General features: G+C 38.9%; 2 long non-coding RNA genes across 2 annotated transcripts in view; both read left to right on the top strand.

The window, feature by feature from the left end:
- The first annotated feature begins 2862 nt into the window (after positions 1-2862).
- LOC140847992 (uncharacterized) lies at positions 2863-15854 on the top strand. The gene is made up of 4 exons (XR_012128399.1): positions 2863-3297; positions 6187-6315; positions 8363-8655; positions 10413-15854. It is a non-coding gene; the product is annotated as an uncharacterized lncRNA (long non-coding RNA).
- Positions 15855-16406: 552 nt separating this feature from the next.
- LOC140847993 (uncharacterized) overlaps positions 16407-17924 on the top strand; it is a 35839-nt gene continuing 34321 nt past the window's right edge. The window contains exon 1 of the long non-coding RNA XR_012128400.1: positions 16407-16604. This is a non-coding gene — a long non-coding RNA (uncharacterized lncRNA). The remainder of the gene's footprint in view (positions 16605-17924) is intronic.

The raw sequence follows: 17924 nt of genomic DNA, 5'->3' as shown, positions 1-17924 counted from the left end.
AGCTTTGCTCAAGATGTAAAGAACATGGGGCATGATGCCACCTCTACTTTAGCAATTAGATTCGTTACTGAAGGTAGGATTGCTAATAGGTTTACTTTTACAAAAATATTTAATACAATTGAACAAATTCTCAAAAAAATTTCAACTTGCTTAAGTAATTAAAAGATCACTGATGAAAGTCCTAGGATAATGGCACAAACTTGGTGGGTAAGGAAAAAAGGTGCAAAATAGAATGTTGGCCAAAATATAGCAACATTTTGTATGCTGTGTAAGTATGTAATTTGAATTTTTTATTAAAAGGATGTTCTTAACAATGTTTATAGCAATGACATTGGGAACAATGCTGAGATGATATATAATGTTTTCTGGACTTGTCAAAGGAGGGACAGTGTGATAAAACATCATGATTGATGTCATAACTATTTTTAGATATAAACACTGAAAATAATGACTAAATGCTCTTAAAGCAACTAAATTAAATTTAGATAACATGATATTTTCTAGAAGACATAAATGAAACAGATCTTACGCATGCAGTTATGCCTTATGTGATGAAATTACGGTTTTTTATGACATTTTTATGATAACTTACTATATGTGACCACATTAAAATGTTTTAACATAACATGTCAAATTATGGTTAATTTCTGAATCTAAGAATTGCTTAAAGAATTCATTGACAATTCCAGTTGCTATTGCCTCAGAAGAGGAAAATTTCTCTAAGTTGAAATTAATTTAAAAAACTAAGAACCACAATGACTCAACAAAGTTTGTAAAATTTGGCTTCTCTGTCAGTAGAACCCAAGTCATGTGAAAAATCTTAACAATGTAACTAGTGATGCACTGAAATAGAGGCAAGAATATACTTTTATGGGGAAAAAAATGTATGAATTACATGTTTTTGCTTTAGAACCCATTCTAACATTGGCAGCTTAACAGCAGAATGCCCCAACTTGATTTAAATTCAGTTATTTTTTATATTATATTGACTTTCAGGCACTTAAAATAAACAATATTAGACCTATTTTTCAATTTTGTTCTTATGATGGTATATGGTTAAAGGAAGGAGAATAGAACCTATTTTAATGGTTAGTTTGATTTATACTTTTTTAAATACATTGATAAATGGTGTGTGGGCCTCCATTTGTCTCCTGGCCTCTGGTCTAGGAATAATAGGAATAGACCTGACCCTGTCAGTCCTTCTGGATGAAGTAAAAATACCTTTCACACGGGTTAGGTAGAGCCTGCTGTGCGGAGATCCTGAGACAAGTGCACTGATGCTAGTTCACCTTTATGGCTCACCTATAACAGCCACATAATCCAGATATTTGGGGGTTGAGAATATTTAGAGAAGAGAAGGCTGTGTTAAGTTTGCAGTGGGTTATACTTCAGCGGCTGTAGTGACCAGTCTCATGCCATCTCCACAAATACAGAACGAGAGGAAGCCCAAACTATTAGGCTGTGGTTTGGGAGATTTCACTAAGGCCCCAGGAAAAACGTGTTTGGCACTGGAGTATCCTTAAACCTTGGATGGGTGATTGAGGGAAAAGGTGGGAGCCTCCACCCCTTCCCCCATTGGGCTATGACTAGGGATTTCTCTGATTTGAATGTTACGGTTCCGGGGTAGTCCTGCCTGAAAGCAGAAGAATGAGGCATATATTGTCCCCCGGCTTTGAGGTGTAGTTGACAAATAACAATTGTAAATATTTAAGGTATACAATGATGTTGTGATATATGTATATATAATGAAATAATATAATCAAGCTAATTAATATATCCATCACCTCAACTAGTTACTATTTTCTCCTTCCCTCTCCTTCCTCCCTCCCTCCCTCTCTCCCTTCCTTCCTCCTTCCTTCCTTCCCTCCTTCCTTCCCTCCTTCCCTCCTTCCTTCCCTCCTTCCTTCCCTCCTTCCCTCCTTCCTTCCCTCCTTCCTTCCCTCCTTCCCTCCTTCCCTCCTTCCTTTCCTCCATTCCCTCCTTCCTTCCTTCCTTTCCTCCCTTCCCTCCTTCCCTCCTTCCTTTCCTCCCTTCCCTCCTTCCTTCCTTCCCTCCTTCCTTCCTTCCCTCCTTCCTTCCTCCCTTCCCTCCTTCCTTCCTTCCTTCCTTCCTTCCTTCCTTCCTTCCTTCCTCCCTTCCTTCTCCCTTCCTTCCTCCCTCCCTTCCTTCCTCCCTCCCTTCCTTCCTCCCTCCCTCCTTTCCTTCCTCCTTCCTTCCTTCCCTCCCTCCTTCCTCCTTCCTTCCCTTCCTCCCTTCCCTCCCTCCTTCCCTCCTTCCCTCCTTCCTTCCTTCCTTCCTTTCCCCCTCCTTCCTTCCTTCCCTTCCCTCCTTCCTCCCTTCCTTCCTTCCTCCCTTCCTTCCTCCCCTTCCCTCCTTCCTCCCTTCCTTCCTTCTCCCTTCCTTTCCTTCCTTCCTTCCTTCCTTCCTTCCTTCCTTCCCTTCCTTCCTTCCTTCCCTTCCTTCCTTCCTTCCTCCCTCCCTCCTCCCTTCCCTCCTTCCTTCCTTCCTTCCCTCCTTCCCTCCTCCCTCCCTTCCTTCCCCTTCCCTCCTTCCTTCCCTCCTTCCTCCCTTCCTTCCTTCCCTCCTTCCTTCCCTCCTTCGTTCTTTCTTTCCTTCCTTCCTTTCTTATATGAAAGGTTAGGATTCCATGGCCTTAAGCATTGAGCAATCACATCACTGCAGCTCAAAGGCAGGAAATGCATTTTACCACAGTTTCCAAGGAAGTAAGGAAAGTGTGTGTTATAAAGGTACAGCTCTTGCTGTTTCGTATTCTTACTGAATGCCAAAGGGAGCCCTTCTACATCTAGAGCACTGAGGGGCTTTTGGGCTCTGTGTTAGCTGTGACTCAGTCCATTGTGAATGACCTCCAAGAAAGATTCCTGGATTATCATGCTGGACATGTAACTATATTTTGTAATAGAAACAGCTTCCTCAGACATGTGTCCAAGTGAAAGTTGAGCTGTAGCTCGGAATGACTTTCTGTTCATCCCAGGCCTACCATGGGGAGACACATTCATGGAGCCGACTGCTCAAAAGGGCTCCTGGCTCAGGTTTCCCAAGAGCAGCTGCTCAACATTTAGGCATCTGAAACCTTTGGATAGAGTGTATGAGATGTCTGTCTGACTTACAAGGAAAGCTCTGCAGCTCTGAACTAAGGGAATGAAATGGCTCTGGAAGGGAAAGATGAGAGGGCTCAAGAAATGGCAGAGGCTGCTGGGTAAAAGGCAGGCATCTGTAGGCTGAGATGGCAGAGAGAGGAGCACACTTCTAAAAAGAAAAAGGAACCACTTCACATGAGTAAGACTTTAAAAAAATATGTCACAGGGAAATGCTTGAGGTGACAACTGGTTAAAATGAAGGTCTGAGGACCCTTAAGAATGTGAGCTGTGTGAGAGAGAGGCTACATGAAGATGGAATCTGCTGCAGGGTCAGGGCCTGAAAGAGTGCTTAGTGCGTAGGTGGTCAATTATTGTCAAATTAACCAATGAGTGAATGGCTCAACAAATCAGTGAATTGCATGAGTGGCCATGTGGCCTAGTGAGAAGAGCTTGAAGGTTAGAAAAACATATGGATTTGAGACTAATGGCTCTTTTTTTGAAACTAGTTAAAAACTTTATGCTTTCAGGCTTCAATTTTTTCATTTAAAAATATGCTCAATAATAACCACTTTGCTCAGTTGGGTGAGAATTAAAATGAAATATCCTATGTAAGATCCAGGTTTATATTTGTACTGAGGACTTAATTCTCTTTAACCCCCCTTTTTCCCTTTCCTGAAGGTGGGGAAGTATAGTTGTAATAGATGAGCCCATAGAATCTGCTTCTTGTTTTCAAAATTTTCTAATTTAGAAACAGGGCAAAGAGGTTCTTTCAGTGTCATTCTGGGGCATTGTCTCATAGGTCTACCCAATGGCTACTTAATACATTTCCCTGATGACCAACGATACTGAACATTCATGTACCTGCTGGCCATTTGTATGTCTTCTTTAGAAAATTGTCTATTCAGTCCCCTTGCCCATTTTTAATTGTAATTGTTCGGGTTCTTTTGCTATTAAGTGGTAAGAGTTCTTTACATGTTTTGGATATTAACCTCTTATCAGATACATGATTTGCAAGTATTTTCTCCCATTCAATAGTTTGCATATTCATTTTGTTGGTGGTTTCCTTTGCTGTGCAGAAGCTTTTAAGTTTAATGTAGTCACAATTGTTTTGATTTTGCTTTTAGTATCAAATCCAAAAAATTATTGCCAAGACCTATGTCAAGGAGCTTACCACCTATATTTTCTTCTAGGAAATTTTATAGTTTCAGGTCTTACATTCAAGTCTTTAATCCATTTTGCGTTAATTTTTTTGTATAGTGGAAGATGGTGTACCAATTTCATTCTTTTGCATGTGACTGTCCAGTTTTCCCAGCAACATTTATTGAAGAGACTATCCTTTCCCCATTGTATACTCTTGTAACCTTTGTCATAAATTAATTGACCAATGTGCATGGGTTTATTTCTGGGCTCTCTATTCTATTCCATTGATCTCTGCATCTGTTTTTGTACTAACACCATATTATTTTGATTACTATAGCTTTGTAATATAGCTTGAAATCAGGGACCATGATGCCTCCAGCTTTGTTTTTTTCCCTCAAGATTGCTTTGGCTATTTGAGTCTTTCATGGTTCCATATACATTTTAGAATTGCTCTAGTTCTATAAAAAATACCATTGGAAATTCTGACATAGATTGCATTAAATTTGTAAATTGCTTTGGGTAGCATGGATCTTTTAACAATATTAACTCATCCAATCCATGAGCATAGAAGATCTTTCCCTTTGTCTCTTCTTCAGTTTCTTTCACCAATGTTTTATAGTTTTCATTGAACAGGTCTTTCATCTCCTTAGTTACATTTATTCTAGGTATTTTATTCTTTTGGATGCAATTGTAAATGGGATGGTTTTCTTAATTTCTCTTTCTGATGGTTTGTTATTAGTGTATAGAAATGCAACAGATATCTGTATATTGATTTTGTATCCTGCAACTTCCCTGAATTAATTTATTAGTTCTAATGGTTTTTGGTGGAGTCTGAGCACTTTTCAAAGAACTGCTACTGGGCTGAGCCCTGGGTTGGGAAGGCTGCACATGGGCCCTTTAGGAGATGTCCCTGTTTGCCACAGACCCTTGGGTCTCATGGACAAGCGCTCCTTTGGTCTTCAAAGCTATTTTGCATGGCTTGTCTTTCAGGTGCTAGTCTTAAAAGTTGGGGTTCCTGGTGTAGGATGTAAACCCTCCTCTCCTCAGGGAGAACTTTCAAGTTTTGAGTTCCCTCCTGATTGTGGGTTACATCACTGGGGGTGGGGTTTACAGTGAGATTGTGTCTCAGCCTTACCTACCCATTTTGATGTGGTTTCCCTCTTGTTTTCCTTATGTGAAGGAATCATTCCACCAGTTTTTACCTTTTTTTTTTCCAGAGGAAATTGTTCCATACATAGCTATAGATCCAATGTGTTTGTAGGAGGAAGTAAGTTCAGGATCTTGCTACATCACCATCTTGAACTCGTAATCACAAGGTTCCTTCTTGTCTCCTGTCTTTTGCTGGTCAAGGCTCACCTTCTAGGGCTTTTACTCCCTAGTATTTCACATTTACAGAATGATTGGAAGTTATAGGCCTGGTTTGGCCATCTACAATAGCTCTGCATCATAAATTGTAACCAGTAATAATCCTCTGGGTATTTTGTGAGAAAATTATGGAAAGCATTTAAAAAATTTTTTTTATCACTGTCATTATTAAGGAATGCTGGAAGTGGACTGTAGTAATGACAAGTAAAATAAACCTAAAAGAGGACTCACATGTGCTTCATACTCCCTTAGGAGGCTAAGAAAGATAAAAGCACAACAGATTAGCCTTAATTCCCTTTACCACAACAGATGACAGTGCCTTATTCCAAACAGTTGCTGAGAAAAGATACTTGATCAGGAAGAACACAACAGAGTCAGAGGGAAAGTAACAAACCAATTGCCAAACAGAAAAAATGACAAGATATTATGAACCTCTTTATGTATCATAAAGGAATGAGTTGACACTGGTGAACTGTTTACAAGGTGGACAATTGTGACAAGGTGGATTATTCACAATATGGCAACATCACTGAAGCATGTTACCAGTCAATGACTTTGCATCTTTTCGGTTTATTTCATTTAGGCCACTACAGCATTCAGAACACTTGACAATTAGGTTTAAATCCAATCTTCTGTTGACTCTTTCTCCTGGAAAAATGGCTTAAGCTGGGAAGTAGCAGCTGAACAAATACTTGAAGTTGATGAAGGAGTGGTGAGTAGATGAAGAACCTCAGCTAGCCTTTGACAAGCCTGGGCATCAGTTGATGTTCAGTATGTAACACAATGGTGTATTTGTGTAGCAGGGGTAGACACTTTGAACTTGTCCATATGATTGGATTGTGAATATTTTCTTGTATTCCAAGTAAGTGTAATCTATACACGGAGACTTCAAACATGTGCCCGTCTAACTTTGTACTGCCCAGAACAATGAAAATTCACAAGAAAACCCAGGCTAAAGTAGATATTCAGATGTTATCACTGAGCAGTTCATAGCTTGTGCTGATTATTGGTTATTCTGTTTTGTGGTACAATTCTGTGTGAGCAATATTTTGAGGCATTTTACAATGTTGAAGTACCCTATGGAGAAGTCTCTACCTTCACATTCAAGGATAGGTACCTCCCCCAGATCATACTGCTTACATAAATATAATCACGGTTATAGAAATTATGGCTACATTTTGCAGAATAATCTTTGGCCCTTCATTTTTGATTTATTGTTAAGCAGATCATGATTACAGATAAGAGCTTTTTGAGACTTTATTTACCTGTTAATTACTTCATTGTTGTTTGTGTCAAGGCACACACTTGGAAGAGTACTAACAGGACTTCAAATGGGCAGGCATTATTTTTTTCACTCAGAAAACAATATTTGCTCATTATGAAAAGAATGCTCTTATGAAAAGGAAAAAAATCATCTATATTCTCATCACTCAATGATAATCAATGTTAGCATTTGAATGTATTTCCTTCCAGTGTCTTTTTTTAAATGAATCATTCGTTTTTTAACATAGTTGTGATCATACTGAATATTCAGGTTTATGCAGGACCTTGAACTAGAACTTAATGATTCATTTTTTAATAAATGATAGAAGAAGAAAAAAAGAGCAGGAATAATAAAACCAAAATAGAGAAAACTCACTGTAATCAGTGGTCTAAAATTCTGCTTCCACCAAACCTTTTCCTAAGAGGCTAAACAGTACCTTCTTTAGACTCTCTTCACTTTTCTCTTAATAAGGGAATTAATCACATGGTTATTGTGATTTGTTCTACACTGTCTCATGAGCTTCCTAACGAGTATAATGCATAGTAGTTGTACCACCATTTAACATTAGTTGATCCAGTTGGGTCTAAAATCAGGTGTCTGAACTCCCAGGCAGTGTTCTTCCCATTACAGCAGGCTACTACCCTTAGGATTTGGTTGGTGGTGAATATTCTTGTAAGCACTGCTCTGGTCACAACTGTCTTAGTCACCTTGCTTGGCATCTGGACTTGAACAAGTTGAAGAGGGCTTGGGGCCTCAGGGTTGTGCCTGGCCCCCAGTCCAAGGTTCTCTGGGAAGCCCCTTGGTTTGGTCTGTCGTGCCTGTGATATGAACATTAGAATATCTGAAAGGCAGATGTTTTGGTTGAAATGTTTGTTCTATTATTTCTAGTTGCATAACTTTTGACAATTATTTGGCCTCTTTGAGCCTAAGTTTTCAGATCAGTAGAATCGGGATAATATTATCTATTAGGACATAATAATATCTCATGAGGTTTAAATATGATTACACACCTTACACTGATAGGAAGCAACTGATAAAAGGTGCTCATCATATATTAGGCCAAAGCAGACCTACTCATAAGAAGACATAATCCTTAAATAATGTTGATAAATAGCCACATCTCTCAAAAACCCCTGAGGTGAGGGATCTTACAGCATTTGGCTCTACACTCAGCCTTACATACAAGGAGAGATGGGGAGATATTCAGGACCTGGATGGGAGAAAGGATGGAGTTAGTCCAAACAAAGACTTCCTCATTGTTTTCCAAAAAACTTTAGATAACAGTGACCCATCATATTTGTCTTTGAACCCCAGGATCTAAATACTTATTGAGAAAAATGTGTCAGAAAGTTTTCTAAATGCTAGGGATGCCTGAGTGAAAAATAGATGACTTGCAATAGTGGTTTTTCAAATGAATTCATGTATGGTGGAGGTATCTTGTGTACATTGTAAAGACAAGTTTTGAAGCAGTTTTTATCTCCTTTTCTCCCTTTAGTTTGTAGCAACTTGCGGTTAATCATATTCAGACTTAACTGCTGTTGGATTGTCCTGGGATTTGCACTCAAGCTTGTCTGACTCCATTATATTTCTTCTGCTCTGAAGGTCTTCCATGTATTCACCAGCTTGGTAGCCTCTGAAGGGAGCCAATAAATGCTGAGTCTTTGAACTCTACCCTCAAAGAACGGAGGAGACAAGATCAAATACAAGAAACAATATTGACCAATGTAGGACAGTATATTAACTTCTGAATTATCTCTGTCCTCACAAGAATGGAGCATGCCACATGAGGTGATTGAAGTAATACTTAATACTTCTGCAAGGCTCAACACCACTTTGACTTCCATCATCTTTTGAGAAGAGAAACCGTTCGCTAGGATATCCTATTATTTCCCACATTCCTAACCAGACAACTTTGAATATGATTTTACCTTTGTCCTAGGATTGGAACATCATTATTCTGTTCATGAATGTCCTTGGGACTCCTGTTTGGTTCTTCTGTTCCTCTGAATCTCAGTCATCACTTCTGCCACGTTTGTGGCTTCTTTCTTTCTTCTTTTATGGGTTTATTCTCTTTTTGCTGGTGCTAAGTCTTTCTGGCCTGAAAAACAGACAACTGAACAAGTTAAAAAATGTGGCCAGGGCCTTGTGTTTGCTGAGTAAAGTCACATTTTAATAAGGATTATTTACTCTGTTTTGCCTGAACTCATCCCTTTTCCCATTTAATTCCATTGTGGGTATTTTCAGGGTAGGGAAGAAGGTGGGCTTGGCCAGAGGCACACTGACTTCGGGTAAGTGTACACTTCTTCTTCCAGAAAGGTAAGTATGTCAAGAACAGATGGAGGTAGTAAAGGCTGGATGCTCAGGGCTGGAGCCAGGCCTCTGGGGGGAGTTAGACTGGGGGAGATTTGGAAGAGGAGAGGAATGGCAGGAGAGAAGGCCTGAGAGGAAGGGGAATAAGGCCCAGAGGGAAAGGAAGTGATGCACAGATCACACATCTACGATAGCCTGGCTATTCCGTTCAACCCGCAGAGCCCATTAGTAGGCACTGTGCTGTTTCGATGCCCTCCCCTTCCAAGTTCTACTCTCTGTCCTTCTCTGCCCTTATCCTTTGCCCTCTAGCTTCCTGTTGGGCTTGGTCAGCGGGAGGCACTGACACACAACTGGAAGGCAAGGAGAGTTAGGGTGCTTGTTTCTCTGGGTCACTGTGGGTTGACCAAGCCGCTCCCCTCAAACAGCTTCTGTAAGGCAGTCTTCCCCATATGACTAGGCTCCAGTGGCCCCTTTCCCGGTCAGGCCGAGTGCTGTCACTGCTCCATACTGCAGCATCCTCCAAACCCTGCCCACACCTCTGTATTAAATTCTTATCAATTACCAAATGTATGGTGTCGTGACTATCCTATTGTTATCTTAACTGATGCAGGTACTATGTTTTAATTCCCATTTTATAAATGGGATGAGTTAATGTTAGTGATTTTTATGTAACATGTCCACTTATACAGCTAAACATAGTTGGTTCTGAGATTTGAACCAGGCCTGTCCAATGTCTATCCTCTGAGGACCACCAGCCTGAATGAGCATTCATGGGGGAAATTAGGGACTAATGTCTTTAGCTGGGAGGGATCCTACTGTGAGATGATGAAAGAAAAAGTTATGTTCTATATACTGTCTAACCTGGGCAAGATGCTGTAATTACAGGATCACAGGACATAAGAGCTGGATGGTCCTTCTCTATAAACACTTTTCATGCTGTGCTCAGTGGAGCCCTAGCAGGTCTACTCAGAAGCATCTGGGTTCCACGAGGAGCAAAGAAATGTGGGACTGGCCTTGGACATGCTCATCTGCCTCATTGAGAGCAGATGTACTTTAGTCGGTTATATTTTACTTTATTTTTCCTCTTTGGTCACTGAATAGAGAAGTTTCTAAAGCTTTCCTTGGTTTCTCCTTTAAAATGAGCTCTCCCATCCCATAGATCATTGGTGCTATTATTGAGATTGTACATGTAACATACCTGGCTATTAATAAATGTGTATTTCCTTCTTTTTCAGTATATTCAGAGAAGAAAATGCCGTTTAGTCTCTGAAGTTTTCCAGGTCAATCTCTGATTCAGTAGAGATAGACTAACCATCCGTCATTCCCAGGTGGCTTTCGTCTGAAAAACTGCAGCAACTGGAGGGTGGAGGAGAGGACTATGAATCCTGCTCTGACGTGCCCACCAGATGCCTTCTCCAGGGGGATTCGGCTGTGGCCACTCTGACCCACATGAATAAGCAGGAGATCAAATGGTCACCCTGTGAAATATGGGCCCTTACTCATTTATACACAGCTGCTCCTGGGGTGGCAACTACTTGAACAGCTCTCTCTGCTGCTTTCTTAGGGCTGGCCAGGTGCATCCTGAGCCGGAACCATATCCTTTGCTAGGCATTTATCTTGAGCAGTGGTTCTGCAGTAACAATGTTTGAGAACTCCTGATCTAGAGAGCTAGGTGGAGAGTATACTCCATGTACACATGAACACTCAGTTGTGTGTGCACACAAACACCCCCCACACAAAGACACTGCATCCACTCCCCTGTAGTGTAAGGTCAGCCAGTAAATACTTGAGTGCACCAATCAGTGGTTCTTAAGCTTGCTGCATAGTAGAATCACCAAGGGGGCCTAAAAGCTTCTGATGCCCAAGTGACATCCCAGACCACTGAATTCAGGAACCCTGGGAGTGATATTCCGGGTTATTGCACCATGCAGCTAAGTTTGAAAATCAGTACAGGAGAGTACAAGTTTCTCGTGACAAGATGCTCTTGCAATCCATTTACTCTTTCTAAAAGAAAACATTTTTATTTTATTTTTTAAAAACTTTAAGCAGAAAGGAATTTATTTATTGAATTAGATATTTACAAAGTTACTGGAAAGACTGTAGGACTCTGGTCTGGGCTTCTGGGAATGATTCTCAAGACATGGCAGAACCAGTAATGCCGGGGAGCACGCTATCCTTGCAGTGAGCAGGAACTTGAGAGGGAGCTAGTAGGCAGCCATCTACTGCCCCCACCCCGCTCTATCAGTCTGTCTTACACTACTTCTATCATAGTTATTGATTTCAATACCCTTGTAAATGAGCCTTCCACACCCCTGGCCTCTCAGTCCCTTGATCTACTCTCCTAGTCCACTCCTCTGTCTCCTGAATGCCTGTATCCTGCCCTCTGTCTTCTCAAACCTCTAGCTCCTCCACCATGCTCATTTTTAGGGGTGATCTTATTTTTTTACACTGTGACATACAAGCAACTGGAGGGATTTTTATTTTTATTTTTATTTTTATTTTTATAAATTGCCAAATCTCATACAGGCTTACTTCTGCTTCTGGCTTTGATGGAGTAACCATGATTGGACATACCTTGTCACAGTAAACAAGGAGAAAGCAGATGAAATATAGGAGGCAACTGTTTTGGACATTAAACAATAGACAGCATAGGACTGTGACTGACAGGAGAAGTAAGCAGCGTGGACTTTCTGTTCAACTGTATGGAGGCACTATCCAGACTGCAGTGAAGGGAGGGCAATCTCAAGAGCAAAGGAGAAGACGAGGTTGGAATTTTGGACAAGTGAGGTGTTTCAAAATTTGAGGGTCAGAATTATGGGGAGGAGGGAGCTGCCTGAAGAAAGAGCTTGAAAATCTGCATAAAGGCCCCTGGGAATATTATGTTAAATACTGAACACAGACATGAAGGCTGAGACTCCATGAAGCAGGGCAAAAAATCACACACGTGAACTGAGGGGTCTCTAGAACACACATGGGACTGGGAGATGTTTACATATTGGTCAATTGTAGTAAAGAGTCCTTGTTGAAACTCTGAGGTACTCAGTGGACACACTGAAGGGCCATGCTTTAGGAGAGAGAATAAACTAGCTCTGGAGTCAAGGACCCTCAGAACTGGCCCTACAAATTTATCAGAAAACTTTAAAAGCTTAAGTGGAACAAGTAATTTAAGTGCCTGCCTGAATAAAGTCAAATACCTTTTAAAGGAATGCATATTTTTTAAAACTCCAGCATCAACATTGTAAAATGCATAGTCTAGGATCTAATAAAAAAAAGTACTAGATGTGAAGTAGAAAAAAATATAACCTACTACTACAAGGAAAAGCATTAATCATAAACAAAATAAAAAATAACAAAGGTAATGGAATTAGAAGATAAGTATCTTAAACCAGTTAATATAAATACCTTCAAGGATTTAAAGGGAAACATAAGCCTAATGAGGAGAGGAATGAAGGATTTTTAAAAATGGAATTTCTAGACATGAAACACCATCTGAAATGGAAAATTCCATTGGAAGGGATTAACAACTGATTAGACACTAAGAAGGAAGAAAAAAAAATCACTGGTTTGAGAGCATAGCAATGGAAACTATGCCCTGAAACAGAGGGAAAAAAGACAAAATGAACAGAGCCTTAGTGGCCAGGGGACAATATCAAGTGTCATGTGTAATTAGGGCTTTATAAAAGGGAGAGGAAAACAGAAAATTATTTGAAGAAGCAGTGACTTTTTCACAAATAGGGTGAAAATAGGGTCAATCCACATATTCAAGATACTCCTCAGAACCCCAAGCAAGGTAAGCCAAGGAAACCTCACATACTACAATAAAAATTTTAGAAAGCCCAATATAATAAAAATAAAGAAAATTTTGAAAGCAGCCAGAGAAAGAGACTACACATTAAAAACATTGTAGAAGATAGGAATCTGTGGACTTCCAATCAGCAACAATATAGGTCAGAACACAATAGAATGACATCTTCAAAGTGCCAAAAGAACAAAAGCTATCAACCTAGAATCTCTGTTCAGTGAAAATAACTTTAGAAATAAAAGAGAAATAAAGACATTCTCAGAAGAGCAAAGTCTGAGAGAGTTCACCAGGAGACCTACACTATTAAAAAATATTAAAAGAAGTTTTCTTATGTGGAAGGAAAATAATACTAGATAAAATCTTGAAACTTGAAAGAAAAATAAGACTGGAAATGGTAAATATTTTATTTTAAAAGATTATTTTCCTTACCAACATGTAATAAATATGTAAAAATTATTAATGAGATATTTTATACTTTTTTTTTTTAGTACTAGTACTAAGTACCTGAAATCCATGTGTGTTTTTGTTACATCCCATTTCAGGTGAGATGACCCACATTCTAAGTTCTCAGTAGCCACTTGTGGCTAATGGTTATTGTATTGGGCAGCACAGCTCTGCCCATTAGCCTTGTTTATGTCCTCACTTACTAGCATCTGAGAAGAATATGTCTTTGTTTTATTTATTTTCTGTCTCACCCTACTAAAATGTAAACTCCAAGAGAAAAAGGACTTTGGCTTGTTCACTGCTTGACTTTCTGTTCAAGAACAGAACCCAGTACCTGGCAGATGCTACTATTTGTTTCTTGAATAAAAAACATTTCAAAGAAGACATGGACATTATATACAACAGACAGGGATCCTAGGATATGCACTCTAATAAGAACAAGAATGGCCCTTAGAGGAAGTTTAGTCAGTAGAGACTTTGAAATTTGATGGATATGGGTTTGAATCTCAGCCCCATTACCTATAGTTGGGCAACTTATTTAACCTCAATGCAGGGATGTCCAAAGTGGGTGTAGCCTGGGAACAACTGGGAAGTATTTTATCTCTGGCTTTGTTTTGAATTGCCAGGACATGATAATAATAAAAAGTCTTATTTTCCCTATAAAAACAAAAACCCAGCACACAATGTGCTCCCTCATTGTTCCCACCTGGAGTGTAGCATTCTCATTGCTCCACGCTTAGTATGTGAATGCCTCCGCCAGCTTGTAGTTTCTCATCTTTAAAATGATTTTTGTCATTTAGCAAATATATTTATAGTCCTTAGCATGGGCTGGGCATATTCTCAATGCTTTGATAGTAATCTGTTTAATCCTAGCAACAATTCTGGAAGGAAGGTGTTTTTCTTTTTACTTCCCACTTTCAGATGAAGAGACCAAGGCCCATGTTCATATATCTGAGAAGCAGCAGAACCAAATTTTTAGCTCAGGGACACCAGAAAACATCCTCTTATATTGTCTTAAAAATGAGACCGACCGTACAGGTTGGAGAGACTGCATTCAGAGTGATCAGCACACTGTCCAGCTCATAAAAAATACTCAGTGGACAGGAGTTACTCTCACTACTGCTAATAATATTTTTGTTGATTGGGAATCTGAAATCACAGGAGGAGTAACCGACCCCTCCAGGCACCCACCACTATTGAGAAGCAAAGGCAGCTTTAAAGTATAACCTGCTGATTCCCAGTCAGGCCAGGTCTGTCCACTGTCAACCCTTATGGGAAACTAAAAAGAAATAACCACAGGTAGAGTAAGTGTTGGCATTTTGATTAACTTAACTGAGAACGTGTTGTTTCTCTCAGAAGCTTGAAGCCTCATTTATCTGATTCTGGGAATTCCCTCATATCCTCCAGAGGGATTTTTACAAAGAAAATGTCTCAAATGCATTCTCCCCCACAGCCCCTAATCCACACAATAAGAATGTATTTAGTATTCTAAGGCTATGATATATTGTGATTTTTTTTCTGCTTTTCATGAATTTTTAGAGCACGATTTAAGCTTTCAAAAACTTTTAAATTATGGTATGATTCACATACAGTAAAGTGTACCAATTTTAATGTGCAATTGGATGGATTTTTACATGCATATACAACTGTGTCACCACCACCCAGATCAAGGGAGAATATTTTTGGCACTCCAGAAGGTTCCCTCATGCCCTCCCATACGAAACTCTCCACCAAAGATAGCACCATTCTGACTTCCACCAATTTAAGATTCATTGTCTGGTTTTAACTTAATTTAAATGGAATTATGGGTCTGGCTTTTTTTGTTCAGTGTTGTGAGACTTTTCTGTATTGTTGTGGCTAGCAGTATTACATTTTAAATTATTGAATAGTATTCCATTTTGTGAATATACTAGTTTATTTCCCCATGATTCATTTTTGGCCATTTCATGAGGTTTCTGTTTGGGGGTATTATGAATAAAGCATCTGTGAAATTCTTGTGTATTTTATTTGATGGATATAAAAGCTTATTTTTATCAGATACATACCTACACATGAAACTGCTGGGTCATAAGGTATGGGTATGTTTAAGGTTAATAGATAATGTAAAAGAAATTTCCAAAGCAGCTATAGCAATTTACACTCCCACAGCAGTGTATGAGAGTTCTGGTTATGCTATATCCTCATTGACACTTGGTATTTACCTTGACTCTTAAGAATAATCTGTATTTTGGACACTGATTCATTAACATATCATGTGTAAGATAACAGATAAGTCATTGATTAACAAAAAATTACATTTCATTAGGCAATTCCATCTACAATGAAATTTCAACAACAAAAAATTTCCATTGACAATGAAATCAAGGGCTATAGGCATCTTTATTTTTTAAAAGTCAACGTTATTGAAGTGTAATTCACACACAATAAAATTTATTAAGTGTAAAGTTTTTGAGTTTTGATAATTGTGTCCAGATGTGTAACCTCTATAGTAATTGGTATTTTCAGCACTGTAAAAACATCCTTTAAGTCCTCCGAACTTATTCCCCTCTTCCCAACTCCTGGTCCTTGGTAGCTATTGATCTACTTTCTTTTACTATAGTTGTGTTTTTTCTAGAATTTTTGCATGAATGATGTCATACAGTACTTTCGTGTCTGAATGCTTTTGCTTAGCAGAATGTCCTTGATTTATTCACATTATTGCTTTTATCAGTTCATTCCTTTTTATTGCTGAGTTGTATTTCAGTGTATGCATGTACAGGTTTCCCCTACTCTCCGAAAGCATAGTGTTCCTAAGAAAGCTTTCGCAAGCCAAAGTGATTCCCAGAAAATGGCAAAAAGAGAAGTAATTACCATTAATTTATATGGGAAAAGTCTTGAGGGTTCCCAGATTTAAAAAACACGCCTCTTAGGCTTTTGTGATACCTTAGGACACATCTTGCTAACGGATGCACTAAAGAAACCGAGATAAAGCAGAGATGCTCACAGACAGTCCGAAGCTCTGGCGGCTTGGCGCTGGTGCCGCGAGCGCGGCCCTGGGAAGGAGCCTGGGAGGCCGCCGGCCACTCTGGGCTCCCGCCTCGCTGACTTGCGGCGAAACAGCCGCTGGACGCAGTTTTCGCTCTCCGCCCTCTGTCGTAAAAGCGAACATCCTCTCCAGATTTCTTTCGGGAAGTGGAAGCAGGTACTGATGTAGGTCGTGATAGTAAAGTGCTGTAACATGAACTTAGAAAAGTGGGGGATACCTGTACTACCATTGTTTTAGCTCTCCAGGTGTTGAGGAAATTTGTATTCTTTCTGCTTGGGGCTATTATGAAAAAGTTTATTTTTGAGTACGAGTGTAAACACTCTGTATTTCTTGGATAAATACCTAGATGTTGAATTTCTGGGTATATGGTAAGGGTATGTGTAACTTTTTAAAAAATTGCCACTATTTTCCAATGTGCACTCTCACTAATGAAGTAGGAGAACTCCGGTAGTTTCACATACTTAATAACCGGTATTGTCAAATCTTTTTATTTCCAGCCATTTTAATGGGTGTGGAATGGCATCATCTCATTGTAGTTTTAGTTTGCATTTCTGTAATAATGAATGATATAAGCATATTTTCATGGGCTTATTTACCATCTGTATACCTACTGTTGGTAAAGTATAATCTTTTGCCCATATGTATTTTTTAATCAGGTTATCAGTCTTCTCATTGTAAGCGTTTTAACGTATTCTGGATGCAACACTTTGTCAGATACATTCTTTGTGAATATTTTTTCCAGTCTGTGATTGCCTTTTAATTTCTTAATAGTGTCTTTTGAAGAGCAAAAGTTTAAATTTCAATGGAGTCAAATTTGTAACTTTTTCTTTCTTATTCTATGCTCTTTGGGTCCTATTTGTTCTATGTGTTTGATCATTACTGAATATAGAGTTGCTAAGATTTTTTTTGTTTTTGTTGTTTTCCTGAAGCTCGAGTTTTTTTAGCCCTTACATTTAGGTCTATGATTCATTTTGAATTAATTTTTATAAATGGTTTGATGCAAAGGCTAAGGTTAATTTTTGTTGTTGTTTCTTTTTCATTTGGGTATTTAATTGATTAAACATTATTTCTTGAAAATATTTCCCCATTGAATTGCAGTGGCATCTCTGTTAAAAAATTATTTGACCATATAGATGCATGAGCCTGTTTCTGGAGTCTCTGTTCTATTGATACATATATATATCTTTACAACAATATCATCACACTGCTTTGATTACTATACCTTAGAACTAAGCTTTAAATCAGGTAATGTAAGTCCTCCAACTTTGTTCTTCTTTGTCATTATTGTGGGCTATACTATTTCCTGTGTCATTTCGTACACATTTTAGAATAAACTTGCCAGTTTTATGTAAGTGACTATTGGAACAAAAGTGCATTGAGTTTATAGATTAGGGGAGAATTGACATCTTAATACTACTAGTCATCTTATTTAGATCTTTAATTTCTCTCAGCAATATTGTCATTTTTAGCTTATGT

The sequence above is a fragment of the Manis javanica genome, chromosome 2, assembly GCF_040802235.1.
Source record: "Manis javanica isolate MJ-LG chromosome 2, MJ_LKY, whole genome shotgun sequence".
Classification (NCBI taxonomy): domain Eukaryota; kingdom Metazoa; phylum Chordata; class Mammalia; order Pholidota; family Manidae; genus Manis; species Manis javanica.
This window is presented reverse-complemented; position numbering and strand designations above follow the sequence as displayed.